The sequence below is a fragment of the Ammospiza caudacuta genome, chromosome 2, assembly GCF_027887145.1.
Source record: "Ammospiza caudacuta isolate bAmmCau1 chromosome 2, bAmmCau1.pri, whole genome shotgun sequence".
Taxonomy (NCBI): domain Eukaryota; kingdom Metazoa; phylum Chordata; class Aves; order Passeriformes; family Passerellidae; genus Ammospiza; species Ammospiza caudacuta.
The window spans coordinates 75,323,021-75,343,122 of record NC_080594.1 but is presented as its reverse complement, the minus strand read 5'-3'; positions in this window follow the sequence as shown (position 1 = coordinate 75,343,122).

The following is a 20,102-nucleotide window of genomic DNA, read 5'->3' as shown; positions in this document are numbered from 1 at the left end:
TACCATAGATTCTCTGTATATGTTTGCATGTATTTAGTATTATCAATACACATATAAAAGTTGTGGTTTAACCCAGTCAACAACTCACTCCACACAGTTCCTTGTTCACTCTCCTGCAGTGGTATAGGGAAGAGAATCAGAAGTGTAAAAGCGCAAACACTCATGGATTGAGATAAAGACAATTTGATAAAGCCAAAGCTGTGTATCCAAGAAAAAGAAAATAAATTCATTAACTACTTCCCACTGGCAGGTAGATACTCAGCTGTTTGAGGAAAGATTTTTTTTTATCATGAGTTAACAGCTACTTGGATGGACAAATGCCATAGCTACAGACGCTATCACCTTTCTTTTTCTTCCCCCTAAATTTTATTGCTGAGCATGATATCATATGGTATGGGATACCCCTTTGATCTGTTGGGATCAGTTATCCCAAATGTGTTACTTCCTTGTGCAGACTTTGCCTACAAGGGATTAACTGAGAAGCAGAAAAATCCCTAACTCAGAGTAAACATTGCTCAGCAATAGTTAAAACATGGGTGTGTTATCAACACTGTTTTGGTCTCAAATTGTAAATATTGCACCATACAGGACTCTGTGAAGAAAATTAACTCTATCTCAGCCAAAACCAGTCCAAAAGTGACAGGATGTACCTTCAACACACCTTTAAGAGACCATACCTATGGACACTAGATGAGGTGCACCTAGCCAAATGGGGTAAGAGTGTTATGGGAAGCAAAGTGGCTGCACACATTAGCAATACATTAAATTACATCTGGAAGGCAAAAGGAGTGACATATAAGAACCAGGAAACATCAACACTTCAGGAAGTATCAGGAAAATAGCAGTGAATTGTCCCAAGAGAATTAGGGAGTGTTGATCCCAAAAGGTGAAGAGACCAGTAGCTCAGCTGAAGTGCTTCTACACCAATGCACACATGGTTCATGGGAAACAAGCAGAGAAGGTGGAAACCACAGTGCAATGGGAAAACTATGACCTAACTGCTATCATGGAAACAAGCTAGGAGGGATTAGTCACACAACTAGAATACTCCTGTTGGGTGCTATAAATTTTTCCAAAGAGAAAGGGGGTGGATGTATTTCACTCCATGTTAAAGTAGGAATAGACTGTGAAGAGATGCCTCTAAGAAACAGCCACCAAAAGGCTGAGGGCCTGTCGGTGCAAATCAGGGACTGAACCAGTAAAGGACATGTTGTTGTTGTCAAACTGTCATCTGGACAAGGGATTACAAGCACCCAGGCGTCTGCTGGGAAAGCAGTACAGCTAGCTGCGAGCAATCCTGAAAACTACTGGAGCACATCCAGAATAACTTCCTGGTCCAGGTATTGGACAAATCAACCAGTGGAGAAATCTTACTGGACATGGGGCTTACCAAGGCAGAGGAGCTCATTAAAGAAGATAAGATTGGAGGTAGCCTGGGCTGTAGTGACCAGGTTCTGGTTGAACTTGTCATCTCAAGAAATGTGGGCCTGGCAAAGAGTCAGGTTGGGACCATGAACTTCAGAAAAGTGAATTTCCAGCTGTTTAAAGAAATAGTAGATGATCTCCAGATGACATCTGAGTATCTTCTAGGATGAAGATCCTATAACCGGACAGGCTTCGGCATTTAAGTGCCTGTCAGTAACTAAAAAGAGACAATTATTATCACTTTTGAAATACTCTAAAATGAGAACAATTCCAGGCACACCCACAGTTTGGGTGGAGAAGTCATTGAGATCAGCCCTGTCCAGAAGAACTTGGATGTGATGCTTGATGAAAACCTCAACATGAGCTGGCAGTGTGCACTTGTAGCCCAGAAAGCCAAACAAATCCTGGGCTGCATCAAAAGCAGTGTGGCCAGCAGGGTGAGGAAAGCGATTCTGTCCCTCTCTCTTCTTAGACCGCACCTAGAGTACTTCATCTGGCTCTGGAGTCCCCAGAATAAGAAGGACATGGAATTCTGCAGTCCAGAAGAGAAACATGAAATTAATAAGAGGACTGGAGCATCTTCCCTATGAAGACAGGCTGAGAGAGTTGGGACTGTACAGCCTGGAGAAGAGAAGGGTGCATGGAGACCTCATAGAAACCTTCCTGTACTCAAAGGGGACCTGCAGAGAAGCTGCAGAGGGACTCTACATCAGGAATTGTAGGGGGTAAGACAAGGGTACAAACTAAAAGACAGGAAATTTAGGCTAGATATGGGGAAGGAATTCCTCACTGTAAGGGTGCTGAAATACTTGGACAAGTTGCCCAGGGAATTGTGTCTGTCCCAGTCCTGCTGCTGTTCAAAGCCAGGGTGGATAAGGCCTTGAGCAATTGGGGCTAGTGGGAGATGTCCTTGCCATGTCAGGGAGGCTGGGACAAGGTGATCTTTAAGGTCCCTTCTGACCTTTAACTTTTTATGATTCTATGATTCTATTTGTTATTCTGGAAGGAGAGGGTAATTTCTTTTTGGAAATAATGAAACTAATTCCTATTTTTATATTTTGAACCTAATTGGATTCATTTTGGAAGTAATTTATCTTTCTCGAGCAATAGGAGAAATAACAGACAAAGTTTAAATGATCAGCTGGTTTATCTGTAGAACACATCTGCACAACTTCCTCCTGATTCTGAAGGTAATTGTATGGGAATGTTTGAATTCCCTTGCAATCAGTTCCAAACATATGGAAGAAAGTCCCAATTTGAGCTTTGTTTATTTGTCATTTAATCTACAGGTCATTTGTTATCATTTGGAACTTAGAAATAAATAAATGCCAATTGATACATCATCTATTGGATCCCAATAGGCAGTCTGCCTGGAGACAGGATTTTCCAGCAGAATAAATTTTTCTCAAGTGCTGGAAGGAAAGCAGTAGAGAAATGTTATGAAAGAGATTCAGTGATGCATTTCATCTGGTTTCAAAATTCTTCTGGTGGAATTCCTACAGCACTTTGCTTACAGCTTTCCTTAACCACTCACATTTCATATGGTAAAAAATTCCATGTGATCAAGGCTGAAATACATAATTCTAACACAAAAAAAAAAAAAAAGAGAATGCTGGTGGAGTGTAGATACCCAGTAAGAGATCCCAGATAAACATGTGCTGTTTTAAACTGCATATATTGTTCATAATTGTACAATAAAGAATAACTCTGTCAAGATACTTACCTACTGGCCTAAAATATCCTCTCAGTAAAAACTTGAATTTCATTGAAAAATATACATAGTTTGCCTATTTTCTTGGAGCAAAGGATTGGATTAAATGCTGAATGTACTGAAAAGATAATAATTTTTTTATCTCATTTTAGTTTTAGGCATTTTTACCAAAATTGGTTTCTTTGTTGGTAAGTTGTGGTAAAGAGTAGAAAGAACAAAGAAGGAGGAGTAACTCATAAATTGAGGCTTTTGTTCCAAGGACTACCAACAGATCTGTGAAGCAGATTTGCAGATGTGTAAAGCAGCACCTTATATATGAAAGCTCTAGTTGTTCACACAATGTATTATTTGGTATTTCCAGAAGACATGAGTGGCAGCAAAAACTACCCTGATAGAGTAAGAGCACATTTTCCAAAACCATTATTCCTTTAGTTTGGAGCTTTTCTGGTAAAAGGAGAAGACAAATATCTTGGCATCACTAATATCTTACATCTTGTCATCCTTTTTTTTTTTTTAACATGACATTACAGAAAAATATTTCTGCTCTGAATTCTGCATCCTGCTGTGCTTTTTAAGTCTAAATGTTAAAACAAACTAACAAAAATAAATTATGTAAAGAATCCTACTGATATATCTTAGTCAAAGACCTGAAGGTTTTTTGTGTTTGTTTTCTTTTTTTTTTTTTTGTCAGAATTGGAAGAGAGCTTCACAAAAATTGTATTCCACAAGTGAAAAAACTAGAAACAGGTTAATACTCTCTGTTATAGATGATCAAGGAAAGAAGAGAGACTAAGAGACCATAATGAATTCATATGAATTGTTTCTGCATTCTGCAAAGAAATATTTGAATTTAATATATTATGATGTCAGATATTTTCAACTGTAAATACAGCGGTATACAAGAAAGTTTCCAAACAAATTTTTGCAGCCTCCTCAAGAGTCAATAAATCACAATTTTAAATATTATTTATTGTAATGTACTATGTGATCTTTGGTGATGTGTATTGGTTTAAGAGATGTATGTGTTCAGGTTAAATATGGTTGCTTTTTTACATTTCTATCCAACACTAGATGGCACTCTGAATTTGAACTGTAACACTTTTTTCTCCTTAGATACAGGGAACGTTACCTTCATTCTATAAGTAAAATCCACCATACAGATTAATCAAATAATTTCTCTTTTTCCTAGTGCAGTAGTAGGAAGTCTCCTAAGGCCTATTACCATGCTATCAAGTAATAAAGAACATAAAAGAAAGAATCAGTCAACTTATAATATATTGAGATACTCCCACTGAATTTCAAAAGCTTCTTTAATCTAAAAAAGAAAATTATTTTATGCTATTAAATGCTTATTAAAATAATCTAGGCTGCTCAATGTACAAAATTTAAAATCTTAAGGATTTAAATTTAAATGCAACCACTAGCTTGTGCTGTAATATAGTGGGAACTTTGTAGAACTCTGTGTTGTATATCCGTAATTCAGGTTCAACATACTAAGCCATCTTTATACCTACATTCAATTAAACATGGAATTCAGAGGCATGATTTACATAAAGACAGTGAAATGTTAAAATAGTTGTTAAAAACAGATAAAGAATACCATAAACTCTTTAAATTTATTACACTTTATAAAAGATCATCTCTCATTGTCTTTCATTTCTTAGCAGGAGATCATAATTTTTTTTTCCTGGACACGCTACTATATGTCTTACTTTTATATTGACTGCTGAAAATTTTATAAAAGAATGTCTATTTTTCAGATGCTTACCTTTTGATATATACATTTATCTCTGTGTACTGCAGTGTGGTTTTCAAATCAAATAGTTTTAAATAGAATTTTAAAAGACAAATAATTTCAAATTAAAATTTACATATAAAATTTTGGTTTTTTGTATGCCATGAATAAAGCTTTTAAGGATCATGAAGAGCAGTGTATATGTCAGAGTAAAAATATAAGAATACATGGTAAGGCAAAAAGATTCAGCTATCAAAATTAGATGGAAAAAAAACCTAGGCTGTTTTTAGATCTGTTATTATGTCCCACAATTATTATGACCTGTCTATTACCTCAGCTTCTACTTACTTACAATTATTTATTTTGGTCTTTCAGCCTTCATCTTAGGACATGTAGCTACCAAGTACCAACAGGATTGTACTATTATTGTGCTTCTGTTTCATTCTGTATAAAGATTACTGATGCTGATATAACCTGACATGCACTCTGTTATTTGTTGCTTGTTACTAAATTAAGATCTTACATTATCTGTATATTTTGTTAGTCTAAGATTACCTTTCAGAGTATAATATCTAACAGATTACATTCTAAGTAAAATGCATTAGTTTAAATACCTCAAAAACAAAGCAAAATGAAATCTAAGACAGTTATCAGCCAACATCCATTAGTTATTTCTTAATATTAGAATCACACAACTTTTTCTGTAAGTCATGGAAAAAATTCTTACATTTTTTTAAAATATTTTTTGTAAATATAAGATTATGTATTTATGTCTATATGGTCACAGAATGGTTTGGGTTTGAAGGGAACCTTTATAGATCATCTAGTCCAATTCCCTGGCCATGGGCAGGGATATCTTTTGCTAGGTCAGTTTTGTAAAAGCTCCATCTTACCTGCTTTTGAATGCTTTCAAGGACTGGCCATCCACAATGCCGTTAGGAAATCTGATCCTACTTCTCTCCATCCATATTTTGGAAAAACTTCTTCCTTATGTTCAATATGAACTTCTTACAGTTTAAAATCTCTGCCCATTGTTTTGTCACTATGTGCTCTTGCAAAATGTCTTTCTGCATCATTCATAATAGATCCCACTAAGTATTGAAAGGCTGCCTAGAAGAACATGTACAGAACATACATTCAACACAGTGGAATAAAACTTAAGAGACTATTTGTACCAAAGAATTTACTTTTAGAGATTGATTATTAAAAAATATAAAATGCATTTGTTGACAATATATAAGCTTTGCATATAGATTATAAAAAAAATTAAATAAATAATATAATTTTCTTTTTATTTTTCCTTTTTCTTTTTTTCATGCAGTCAAATCCTTGGCCTGTCTGTGTTCTGTTGTCAGTCAGTCAAGATTCTGCCAGTACTGTATTCTGTGCTCTACGTGGAAAGCATGTATAGAAGCATAAGTTGTATAAAAAAGCTATACCAGTCAGTCAAGCTATTTGTACCCCTTACTGCTGCCAGTTAATGATGCAAGCCATGTCTGTAATATTTAAATATGCTAGTGTGCTATCCACTTACTGGAAGATAATAGAAAAATAATCATAGGGGTATCTGTCTATTTTTCTGTTTGTTTCTACTCTCCTTCTGCCCCAGGGAGCAGTTTAACTACACTTCTAACCTGCTACAATACCAAGTCAGGACCTTGACTCCCTCTGCAGTAAGAGAGTTATGAAAAAAACATGACAAATAGTGTCACAAAAGTGAGGTATTTCCTTTTCTTCATTTACTGCATAAGAATTTTATGTGCTTTCATAAAACTCTTCAGTGCTCGTCCAAAAAAAGAAAATTCTTTGTTAACACAGTAAGGTGTGCCAGATTTGTATGCTGGTCTCTGGCTAACAATTGAAAAAATGGAGTGCCCATGGGACTGGAGAGTGTATTGCGCTGAGTTAGGAGAACCAAACCCCAGAATTCTGATTTAAGTGTTCTAACAACCAGAATATTTCATTTCTTATAGTAAGCTGGGGAGAAGCTCTACTTTTTTATGACTGGCTATGTTTGGAGCTGGAGTTAATACCTGTATGAATTAAGACTTTTTAGATCAAGCCCACAATGTCAAGACCCCCAAGTTTATTATAGATACTTTTTGTACTTCTGAACTTATCACTGAATCATATTAAGGTGTAGGCAGTAAACATCTGAGTACGTGCTTGCAAAAAGAAAACAACATGCTGATTAAATGTATCTTCACGACCTGGCAGCCTTATTTGGTAGGTTGGTTGAATCATGTTCTTAAGCCTATAGGTAAATTCCTCACTATTTTAGGAGCACTGTCAGCCAGTCTGAACAAACAATGTGTTTAAAAACCTGCTTTTAGCAATGTAAGAATTACTTTAGTGTTCATAAACTGACATCTGATTTATCAAGTTCAGCAAGCATACTGTTACTTTGCCTTGACTAGTTTCTGTGGCCAGTTAAAGTGATTCTCTTTGAGGAATACTTTCAGTGCTTACAGTCCAGCTGCAGTTTGAGCTGTGGGTTGAGCTCTGGTGTTGCAGCATCAGACAAGAGGCCATGAACTGTGAGCCTTTGCAGAACAGAGGGCACAGGGGCCCAGCCAGGCGACCAGGAACTCAGGGACACAGCAGGAGCCAATGACCCCACACTTTCTCACTGACAATGTGAGGGTATGGAAGGCCAGGGTTTCCTTTGTCTGGGGCCCCTCCTTGGAGGCACCAGCTTGTGCTGTTGCTTTATTTAATTATTGTACCAAGGTTAAACTATTTGAAGGATAGGGACATTTGAGCCTCTGCTTTGGGAAACCTGTTGAGCTGGTGAGGAAACCCGGCCAGACTGTGTGTGAGTGGGGTGTGTGGCTGTGGAGGGGCTTTGGTCCCTGCTCAGGTGCTGCAAGTGTGACTGTCTCTGTGGATCCTGAAGTTCAGACACGGAAGTTTCCTTAATAATGCAAACATGTTTTTGTTTTTGGAGGAGAAAATGGAGGATGTTTTAATGCAGCATTTATTAATATTTTCTATTAGGACTCTAAAAAAAAAAATGACCTTAAAGCATGCTTTTTCTTAGGATAACCTGAAAGATTCTTTTTGTATTCAGAGCTTCCTGTGCTTCTCAGTGTGTCTGTTTGCTTCCATTAACTCATGCAGATGAAACTGTAGCAGGTTTGGGTGTCTAAATTAGCTTTTCATTATGATGGGCAGCCAAATCTAAACCAAAACGTTTTAAAGCCCTCTTTAATCTAATACATAGAAAATGCAGGGGCTTCAAACTAACATCTTCCTCTTCTATTTGCAACATAATAGTTCCACAATAAATTATTAAATTTTTATCAGTCTAAGAAACTTCATAGTTATGTGGTTTTGCATCATCATTGGTTTTATAAAAGTGGTTATTCGTTACATTGAGTTAAGAGTTTTCAAGAAAATACCATTGTATAGGTTGACAGAGAGGGTCAAAACTTTAAATTAATGTCAATGGACTAATTAAAAAAAAAGTGCAATGAAAAGCATGCAAAACCTATAATAAAAACAAGACAATTTCATGACCAGGCATAAGATAATAAATTGATTTTTCAGCCTAACTGATATAATTCAAATTCAATGATAATAATGCAAACTAGTCTATATATATTCTGACATTGTAGTTTATTTATGGAAAAAAATTAGAAATACTGTATTATAAGACAATTTGAAAATTAGAAAGAAATGAGAGGCTGATTTGCTGAATATCAGACTTATTTAAGTGATGTTTTAATTCCATTTCCTGTAACCAGATCCAATCAATATTACAGGACACAAAGTCCAAAGAATTTCTGGAACATGATAAAAAAATTTGTTCCTTGATTTGTAAAATACTAGTTCACAGAGATGCATCTGGTTTAGAACTGTTCCAGTTACAAGCAACAAACCAATTGAGAATCCAAAGTTCTAAGGTAATTCTTGTGAAAGTTAAAACAAAGAAAAACCTCACTATTCACAGAGAAGGGAGGAATAAAAGTAATTGAAAGAATGTAATGGAATTCAAAAAGCAGTCCTCAACAGTCAGAGGAGAAAAAAAAATGAGCTTAAATGTAAAGTGTAGCCAAATCAACTTTAATATCTACGCAGATATTGAATAAACTATGCAATTTACTATACACATTTAAAAGGATAAAGATACAAAATAAATTTATCAAGACATAAATATGGCAGAGTCTCTTGAGTGATACAGATGAAAGTCCTACTTAGAAAACAGTTATAAAAGTTACTTATCAATGTTTTATCATCAGACTGGTAGAGCATTTTAACTAAAATCCCACAGAGCATATTCTGGGATAGTTTTACTAAGTCTTTTCCCTAACAAGCTGAACAATGGAATAGAGAAATGGTTTATAAAATTTGTGTATTTCATCATACTGGCAGAGATGAAAGCAATCAGAAAGAAGGATCAAAATTCAGAATTGGAGCATAGTTGATAATGATAAAAACAATTTATAAATTATGAAAGAGAATAAAAAAAATTTGGTAAGCAGGAGAAAAAATGCAGTTTAAATGGGTGATAATGCAAAATATCAGTATTTGTGACAAAGAGCAAGAGGTTATCAAATACCAAAACCTGATTGGGAGCCAGAAGTCTAAAGCAATGGCAAATCCAGGAAATCTGGGATTTCTTAGGAAGAATGCTGCATGTAGTCATAACAGGGAATTTATTGCTTCTGATAATAATTTTGAAGTCTTGAATAATATTAAGAATGTGGGAAAAGTTGGAAAAAATCCAGAGGAGGGCACTAACAGTGCACAAAAATTAAAAATGAGACCTCAGCTATGGATTAAGATAGGATTTAATCTAGGAAATGAAAGACTAGGTGTAAGGTGGAAAGAGAAATGGAATGGGATTTGATAACATAATCCCAGTATGTAACAGATAGCTAGAAAACAGTTCACTGATTTGTTGTGCTTCATAACCAATGGCGTAGGACTAGAGGAAACATCCAATTTACCTTTCCCTTTATCCCTACACACCAGGTTTCTGACTTTGCTTGAGTGATATCATGAGGGAAAGATACTTGCTCATATATTTGCAATTTTAGTATGAAATAGCTCCCTACAGGTTCTTATCAACATCCTCAGCTACAGTGACAGAATAACCAGCTCTTCAACCATCCTTTATTAAAGGATGAGAATTATTTAGTAGAATGAAAAAAAAAATTTTAAAACTAACTAATTACTTTGTGTAACTGTCTGGCTCCTAACATTAGAAACATGTTATATACCTAATTAAAGGACCTCTTATAATCTGAATGTTTCTTAAAGAAAACAAAAAAAGAAAAAGGAAATTAATGATGTAACATTCTTCTTTTCTTTATAGGTGAAGGAAAATGTGTACATGCTGAAATGCTTGGTTTCCTCTCTGAAGACCTCTATCTCACATATGTCTGTTTCCCTGTTTCTGCTTGCTTTGAGGAAAAAATTTGTTATTCATTGACACCCTTTGCATCAACTGGCTGTGCCCAATGCAGTGATAAAGGGTAGAGCCCCAGCACACTCATTCTGTGTGAAAATAGGCAGCCATGGCACAGTCCATACCTTGCTGTGCCAAGTCTTGTGCATAGCAATTCCTACAGGATGCACCGTAAATCACAGTCCACACTAATTTGCTTTCCTGTCTAGTGCACATGATTACCGAGCTATAAGTTCTAGAAAGAAAGTCAGTACAAAACCAAAATGCTAGTTTCCAGTTTTTCCTAGATTTTTCAACTTTCTTAATACAAGGGCAATTTTTTAAATTTTCTGCATCAGATTTCAATAATCCCTTCTGAGAATGGAAGGTTTATGTATATGCATTTGTGGAAGAATAATTTGGTTAGTGTTCAGTGATAAAACTGGTAAATAAATAAACATATGGAAGAAAAAAAAAGAATTACACTTATGTGTATTTTTCAATATCTCCAGCATTAATTCAACCTAATGCTGAAATTATCTGGATAAGTAAAATATAATCATTTTGTATCAAAAATTAGTATATCTAGTTAATTTTTTTTCTTTTTTTAAAATAAAACATTATCTCCTATTTTTTAAATTAAATGGAAAGTCTAGATTTGTTGGGTTGGGATATGCTCTGATCCATGAGACGATTGATCTAAATAAGTAGTATAAATTCAGGGCTAGCAAGATATTTTTAGCTAATAAAGATTTGTTAATAAATACTCAATTACATGAATAATGAACAGAAATTGCAACAAAGGATTTCTTAATGACTCTAAAATGTGTTAGTAAAAATAGATTTTAAGAAAAAAGCAGTGAAAAGTGTTTTGTCTATACGGCTGCACAACTATCAGAATTCAACATATATACAATCATAAGCAAAACAAAAAAGGTAGCAAAGCTGAAACTTCATATTGCTCCAGCCAATTAGGTCATGGAAACCTTGATTTAAAACAAAAATGCTTGAAGTACATCTTGGCTTGGGTTTGAGGACAGGGGCTTTCTCTAAACTGGGAGACCATTCACATGAGTTTGGAGTGCTATAGCTCTTGAACTTACCATAAACCAAACTAATGCACCTAAACCAAATGTTATTCCTAAGAATCAATATTTGTAAACTGAGCTGCAGAGCTTAATGACAGAGGGGTTTATGTGTGAATTTGCTCTAACACAGTCCAGTGACCAGATTCTTCTACAGACAAACAAAGGTTTGAATCATATAATCATTAAGGTTGGAAAAGACCTCTAAGATCATCAAGTCTGATGTCTGACTGTTGACTTGACAATGCCATGATCACTAAATCATGTCTCAAGTGCCACATCTTCACAGTCTTTTGAACACTTCTAGGCGAGGTTGTTCCAATATTTCTCTGGGTAGTCTGTTCCAATTCCTGACCACACTATTTTTTTAATACACAGCCTCATTCTCCTCTGGCATAACTCAAGGGCATTTCCTCTTGTCCTATCACGTATTACCCGGGAGAAAATATCCACTTGCTAAAACTTCTTTCAGGTAGTTGTAGAGAGCAATAAGGTCCATTCTTGAGAGTCCTTTTCTCCAGACTAAGCAATCCCATCTCTCCCAGTTGCTCCTCATCAGACATCTTCTCCCAGCCCTTCACCAGCTGTGTTGCCCTTCTCTGAATACGCTTCAGCATCTCAAGGTATTGTAGAGAGGGGCCCAAAACTGAGCACAGGAGCTGAGGTGCTGAGCACAGGGGAAGAATCTCTTCCCTGGTGCTGCTGGCCACGCTATTTCTGATACAGGCCAGGATGCCATTGGCCTTCTTGGACACCTGAGCACACTGACAGCTCACGTGCAGCTGGCTGTTGACCAGCACGCACAAGTCCTTTCCTGCTGGGCAGCACTCCAGCCACTCTTCCCCAAGCCTGTGGTCATGCGTGGGATTGTTGAGATCCAAATGCAAGACATAGCACTGGGCCTGAGTGAACCTCCTAAAACTGTCCTTTACCCATCTATCCAGACGGTCCAAATCACTCTGCAGATTTCTCCTACTCTCAACATCTAGCTTAGTCATCGGCTATTTCCATTCTTGTTTTTATGAAATCAGTTTCCAATGAGAAAACAAGACAAAAAATCTCCATGTTGGCCTGAAATAAAACATTAAAAAACACTCCAGACTAGACATCACCTTCTGAAAACAGTAAATTAAAATTATCTTTTATTCAGTATAACACATCCTGCTGAAAATAACGAAATCTTGAGAAGGCTGTCTGCACTCAATCTTTGTACAGAAAAGTTCAGAATGGCTCATTCATTAAACAGAAATTTTTGATTAAGATGACATGAATTAGAATAGTCTTTGTATAAATTCCTTTGGGGAGAGTGGGGGCAAACTGCACTTAGAATATATTAATATACATCTCAAAACATAGTCAACATAATACATGTAAGAAACAGCTTAACAATCACTCAAAGTGATTATGTCTTCCATCTTTGCCTATTAAATTTACAAAACTATTTTAAAAACCCAAATTCTATTATCAGCTCTATTACAGATACATTTTTATTTGGAAAGTGGAAAACTGAGAGCTGAAGAGAAATTAAGTTTGTAATTTCTAATGTTTTAGTCTAGACAAAATTCATGTCAATCAAATTTTTGATATCAAAATTATATAATGAAAATTTACTCGACTGTTTTTCCCAAGCCTTATGGCAGTAAAGAGGTTGTTTTAGGGGTTTGAACCTTTGAAAAGGAAATTACATTTCAATTACAGTCAGCACTTGTGTTTAGGAAAAAATTCTTCTGAGTGTTCAAAAGTCATGTTTAACTGAGCTCTTTCTGGAATATTATGTTGAGGCATCAACTTAATCTATTTTATGAGTCTTTTTTGAACCATGAACAAAGATAGAATAAAATGCATACTTTAACATAGCATTTTAGTGTGGTTCTTCAATCTCTAACCTGTTTTAATGCTGATGGATTTTAATGCTTGAAGAATCAATGCTTCTGATGAAAGCTGTTTTATCAATGCTTGTTTTTTACCTTCCTGTGGCTCAACACTACCTGTGTTGAATAGTGACCAGCTGTTTCTGATGGGTGCTTTGAAACTGGATTTCGTCATCCCATAACAGAGATGGTGCAGTACTGATTATTAGCATTTGAATGTTTGGAATAATTACAACCTAAATCTGCTTTTGACTTTTCTTCAGGTGTTTCTTCACATCTCAAACTGCTGGATTTTTTTTCAGGAAACCCAAGTGTAGCACAAGTTCAAAGCTGAAAGATCTAACCTATTCGTCTATGTGCAGTACCACTTTGTTTAACAGACTTGACTTAGATGACAGATTCCCACCTCCTCCTTCCAGGGCCAGGAAAGATTTTATTATAATCAGCCCTTCTAATTCAGAATCTTTGACAATTTCCAGAGGGCACCATGTCAAATATACCATATAAAGAATGACAGTTTCCTTGTCAAGCAATTGAAGTCTGAAGTAGAATGAAACAGGTAATACCAAAAGATAAAACCTATGCATTACTATTTCCTGTTATCAGGATCTAATAGAGAGTTCTCATCTCTTGAGACATTTGTACTTGAACAAGAATTAGAAAACTAACAAACTCATGTTTTAAAACCATTCAGTGACACTTGACTCATCTCAATGTCACTTTCTATGGAATTAGAATGAGACCATGGAGCGTTTACACTGAAGATTAGTTAGCTGTTGCATCAACATCTTAACTAATCCACAGACTACTGTATCAATATTACACCAGACTGTCTTACAACATAGATTATAAAACAACTGGCCATTGTAGACATAACCAGGATAAAACTCTTCAAAATTAAGAGTTTACACTAATACATTTTTTGCTCATTGTGTTGCTTTAGGGCATACATAAGCACCTATTTTTCAGTCAAATCAATGTATCAAAGTATCTTATTTTTGTGGGTATAAATCTTTGGGTTCCTTTAATTCCAATTAACAGCATGGCAGAGCTTGTTTCATCTCATAAAATTAATTCTATTTTTATTGAAACAATAAATTCTGATATAAATAGAATTCTGACAGATATTTCTCAATTTTATGTAGACCATAGAATGATCTGTAGTTTCAGATTTATTTAACATCATAATTTGGTTTTATTATTACTTTCTAACAAAACTGATGATTTTTCAAGTTTTAATTTTATTTCATCCCTTTGAAAATACTCTAAATTGTAATATATTGCTTTTGGATTGCAACAAATCCACAGATCACAAGGTTCACAAATCTTTATTCAAAATTACATGTGGATATTATTGTGGAAAATGAAAGTTTTATACTAAAGATAGAACTAAGGATAGCAAATTATTTCCCTTCTGCATAATGATTTACAGAAGAGGAAATCTGATGAAAGATCCTTTACAAGGACAAGAAAATGGAAAGCAAGCTGATAATAACCTTGGTAACTGATCTTAAAATACCTTGCATGAGTGATGTATCAAGACCAAAGCAATGGAATATTGGAAGAGGCCACAAGGAAAAAAACGTCAGGGAGATATAGTTAAAATAAAAAGTTTAGGACTTTTTTTGTATTGGTTCTTGACCTGAAAACCTGCAGTTTAAAGATCATACAGTCTAAACCCCTCTCTGTGGTCTAAATAACACAATCTCAGTAAAAATGTGATAAGGCCTCGTTAAGATGATAGGTTAGGGATTTACACAGAATGAGACAAAAAGTTCCTTACTCGTATTGAAGAGCTTTATCTTGCAAAGTATCGTGGGGGCAGTAGGCAGGGTTGTTTTTTATGGTTTTGTTTTTGTAGTTGCTTTTTTGTTTGTTCATTTGTTTGGGGTTTTTTTACAAGGAAAATCTCACTGCTTTACAGAATTCTGAAATACCAAATATTGAGAGCAGACCATACTTAATAAAAACCTTGAAGGGAAAAGGAAAAAAAAAGAGATTAAGACTACAACAAACTGAAAAACACTAATTATTGTTTCTCTGCCCATTATAGGAAGATGGTGTCACACAACTGATAGGAATTTTGATGACAGGTAGAAAAACATTAATGTATATTATATTGCTAATGTTTTCAGAGAATATTGACTGGGACAATCTTGTGAAAAGAGGCATTGCATAACTGAGAATATTTAGATTCTGTTCCTGGCTCTTCAAAGTATTTCTTGACTGACTTGCATTAAATCTTTTAGGCTATAACTCCAACAGTTAGTCATGCATACTACGTAAAACACAAAGTGTGAAATTGTCCATGCCTTATATTTTATTGCTAGACTGAGGCTTAGTTTCTTATATTCTTTGTACCCTCATTTACAAAATATTGTCAGGAACACTTTCTACAGCTAAAATTTTGAGCTGTGTTCAAATATTGTGTAAGAGTGAAAATGTAGGTGTAATACCTAGACAGATGTAATGGAATATATGAATAATATCAAGGACTGAAATACAACTTAGTAACAGAGACTAGCTAGAGCAGAGGTCGTTCACACTCATAACAACAGAAACTCATTTAGCATATCATAAATTATCTCTGCATGATTCCAGAAAAAATTATGCTAATGTTGTAGAAATGCAGAAGCACTTTTTAAATCAGGTGGTCCCATAAAGAATTGGATTGCCATTGCTAATAAGTGGCCTAGGCCTTTCTCTGAATGTGCCTAAGGCTGACCATGCAAGGCCCCTGTCCTGGCCAGTTCTTATGAATCTATTAGGGGAACTGGCTGCGTGATCTTGATACTGTGTGTCTCTTGTTATGATGCACAGTTCAAGAGCAGGATAATGGAAATGGTGTGGAAAATATGGCAGAGATCAAAAGCAGGAGCCCCAGAACCATATAGAGTTCATTGGTGATCAAATGCTGGTCAGTGAAGAAGCTCACACTCAAGCAATGGGAAAAGTCAGCTTTTGCTTTAAGGGAAGTAGCAGCAGCTATGTAAGAGAAGACAAAACGCAAAAATAAAAAACAAAATCAAGAAATCCAACCAACTAAAGAAAAAGAAACAAAAAAAATTGTCTAGGAAGAGGACAGGACACTTATGATACCTGGACTTGGCAAAAATAATCCCCACCTTGCCCCTCAGGCTTTGTGCAGCATAGAGCCCAGGAGTAGAAGAGAGAAACTGTACTTTCTGGAAACCTGAAGGATTTAAGATACAGAAGTAAGAATAGTGAAAATTTAAGAAAGTACTTCTCTTTGGGGTTGCCTCTTGAGGCTCTCCACCCTGATCTCAGTAACAAACCATTAAGAGATGTACCTACCAATAACAGCAATGCAATATCAAGTTGATGGTACAGTGGATTAACAGCTAATGTAGCTTATGATTATTAAAGAGCAATTGCTTTGAACACATAGTGATAATGACTGATAATGTACCATGATGGATTGAACTATCCAAAAGTAGTATGTGCTAATGAATTTCAGTCCAATGAAGTTTTGATGCTTAAATCTTACCCTGTTTATCAGTCTTCTAAACATTCCCATCACAATGGTTTCTAAATCCATAAATATATCTCCACAGTTCTGACATTGGAAATGTAGGTAGTGTAAAAGAATGTTAAACAGATGGGGCATTTTTATTACTTTTGGCTTCTTTAAATAGCCATTTTTAAATTTAGGTTGAGAAAAACAGTCATTCTCAGAAATGGTATTGGAAGCTTTGAAATCTGAAGAGAAGGGATGCTTACAAGAAACATATGGGTTTTTTTGAGATATGTAGTCAACAGTTCCAGACTCTAAGAGTCAATAAGTCTTAATTTACTGTGTAAGCAAAGAATCCATTATTTATAAATGATGGACCCCGGCCTCTGATCCCATTCCTTACAATCTCGCTCACTGTAAAGCCTGTAGAATGGAACACATCCATCAAAGTTCTTCTAATGGCAAAGTCAAGCTGAAAGAGACTGAGAAAAAGAGGAAGGTCTAGTGGAATGCAAGTGTACACGTCAATATAAATTCATACAGGATAGCATTTAGAGATAAGCGAACTTGCTTCTCCAAGTGTCTTCACATGTGCACTCTAATAGTGGACAATTCAGAGCAGCCACAATGCCATCATGTCTTCTGAAGGATTTCAGACCTCCATCACTGAAATTTGCTGAGAGCATAGAGCAATTGTACACATTGCACAACCTATATCAAGAAATAGAGTGTTGTGGTGGGTGAGGCTTATCTAGTGGGTTGATGTTTGCTGGCTGATGCTCCTGGTCCTGGGTAGGGATATTCTTGACTATTTACTCTCTGCTCCACTCTCTGCTGTCAGCATTTTGGCTAGACCATACAGATGTACATTTCTGATCTGGGACTATCAATGATTCAATGATTTGATAGGAGTTAACCTGTCACCTTTATACACTGCCAACTATGACTCTCAATGAATCACTTTCACGATTCACACTGTATCACTCAGAGACTTCACCCCACAGCATTCAATTCCAGTAATTTCAATGGCTACTAGAGTGTAAGAGAAGAGTGCATAGGTAGTAAAAGCTTGTACATGAATATGCTTATCATTAATGTTTTTGAAGTGAATCACCTCAGTGGTACTGAAGTGCAATAACTGTAAGAAACTGAAGTAGAAAATAACTTTCATGGAGCATTCTTTAGATCCTAGACACTACTGGGCATTTAGTCTATAGAAGCAGACTAGAAATACTATGAAGAAAATTCCCTGAAATAAGCAGGACAGACATCATATCCTTACAGCTATTTTTTCTTCAGTTTTGCTTGTATTAGATTGATATCATTATTTAGACATAGCCCTTGCTTATCTTTACATTTACATGGTTTCACAGTACCTAATTTCTCTAAATCTTACAATTTATCAGAGACAAATGTGAGAGTCCCTTTTATGGGAAATTCTGAAGAATATTGACACATTTTAGCATTGCTGTAGATTTGCATAAATATGCTCATGAATATTCACATATACAATTTTGGACTAATACCAATTACTGTTCTGCCTGGTTTTTTTTTTTTAAAGACCAGAATTTCTAAATTTTCTCTGGAGAAAAGTGAACTGACATTTCAGAGTTTTCCAAAATGACCTGTTTCTCTTTCCTTTCAACCCATAAAGTTCAGAGGTTTTGAGGCCAGAACAATGAGATTTACTGTTCTTAAACTAGAAAACAGACTAGGTCACATCTGTGTACAATCTACATGGTCTTGCTAGACTGCTACATGAGCATTTTGGGAAAGGAACTTAAAAATCTTCCATGTCTTTGTCCCTGGTACCTGTTAGATAATCAGAAAAGAAAATAAATCAAAATGCTATTTCTTAATGGAAAACCATTTCACTGGAAAACTGTCATCAGTTCTGTTCTCAGTGCTCTATTTCTGCTTCTGCCCAGATGTATTTGCAAAATTCATCTCCCTTGTGTATATTGACATGACAGGGCATCGGGAATCCAATGAAGCAGTAACTGAGTATCATGTCAGTAATTTGACAGATCAAGGACTCTTCAAGGACTCTGTAATGAAGACTCTGTCATTCATTTTTCTCTCAAATATGCATGCTCATATTAGTTTGTTCAAACTTTCTGTGTAGTCTCTCTTAGCAATGATGTAAGGGAAATTCAGTTTATTCTGTGTAGATTTCAAGTTGTCATTATAACTAAATCAAAATTTTTCTGGATCAGGTACAATTTCAGACAAAATCATAAAAGTAATTTTGTTAGAGATTAAAACAATTTTTCTAAGTAATGTTTCTTTTAAAAATAAACCAAATTATGAATGTACCAAGTTGTCTTTACATTTAATATTAATTTAACTTATGTCAATGAAAACATCCAACTTTAGAACAAAAGGTCTAACACTCAGCTAAACTCTGCCCTTGCTTTTCAGAAGGTAAACTTTCCGTATTAGAAATTGCTATCAGAAGCTATCACTTCAGGGATTTTCCCACAATTAAAGGCAGAACTTATCCCTCAGTTCATAGTTCTGATGCACCTAGTGCTGCAGAAAGTGTTCAACAGCATGTGATCCTGCCAGTGCCTCTGTGAGTGCAGGAGTATGCATTACCAAGCAGTCATACAGCACGTGCAGTATGAGACACAACAATGCCATAATTTACTGTGGTGTTCTCCAGCCTACAGGTAGATTCCCAAAGTAGAAGCTTTCCATCTTTCATAACTTCGTGTTTTTCACAGTTACTCACTTGAAAGTTCCAGCTCATAGGATTCAGGCCTTGCGGTAAAATTGTTAGCCCAAATTCATTACAAGCTTTTTTTATGTCACACATTTAAGGGTAATCATAGCCTTGCAGAATTTAATCTTCACTGAAGCGAGTATTTGCTTCCTTGGCCTTAATGTATGAAGAGGAATGGCTGTTGGTTTCCAGATATTCTAACACTTATATTAGCTTAGTTTTTCAATAAAAATATGGATATTGTCCTAAGACTTCAAAATATTGTGAAACATATAATTCAAAAATATTACTGTAATGCTGTTGCCCTAAAATGTGTAGCAATATATAAAATAAAAACCAGTATGATGTTGTTAGATAAATTCTATGCAGTGTTTTTATGGAATTCTTATGTTTTAAATACATATTTTCTTTAAATGTATAACAAAGATCCTGAGAATCTAACATTTAGTACACATGCAAACTGAGCTGTTAATATATATATACATGTATATTAAAAAAAGCAAACAAAAAACCTACAAAACAATTGACCTCTCATACTATTCTGTTGTTTCAGAGATTTTTTATCTCACTTTTCATTTCTCTGTGGTACACACAGGGTAAAGTGCATAAGCAAAACATGTATCATGGGCTCAATCCTGAAATCTCCAGGATTTCATTTGAAAGCTCAATACTTACATCAGTTT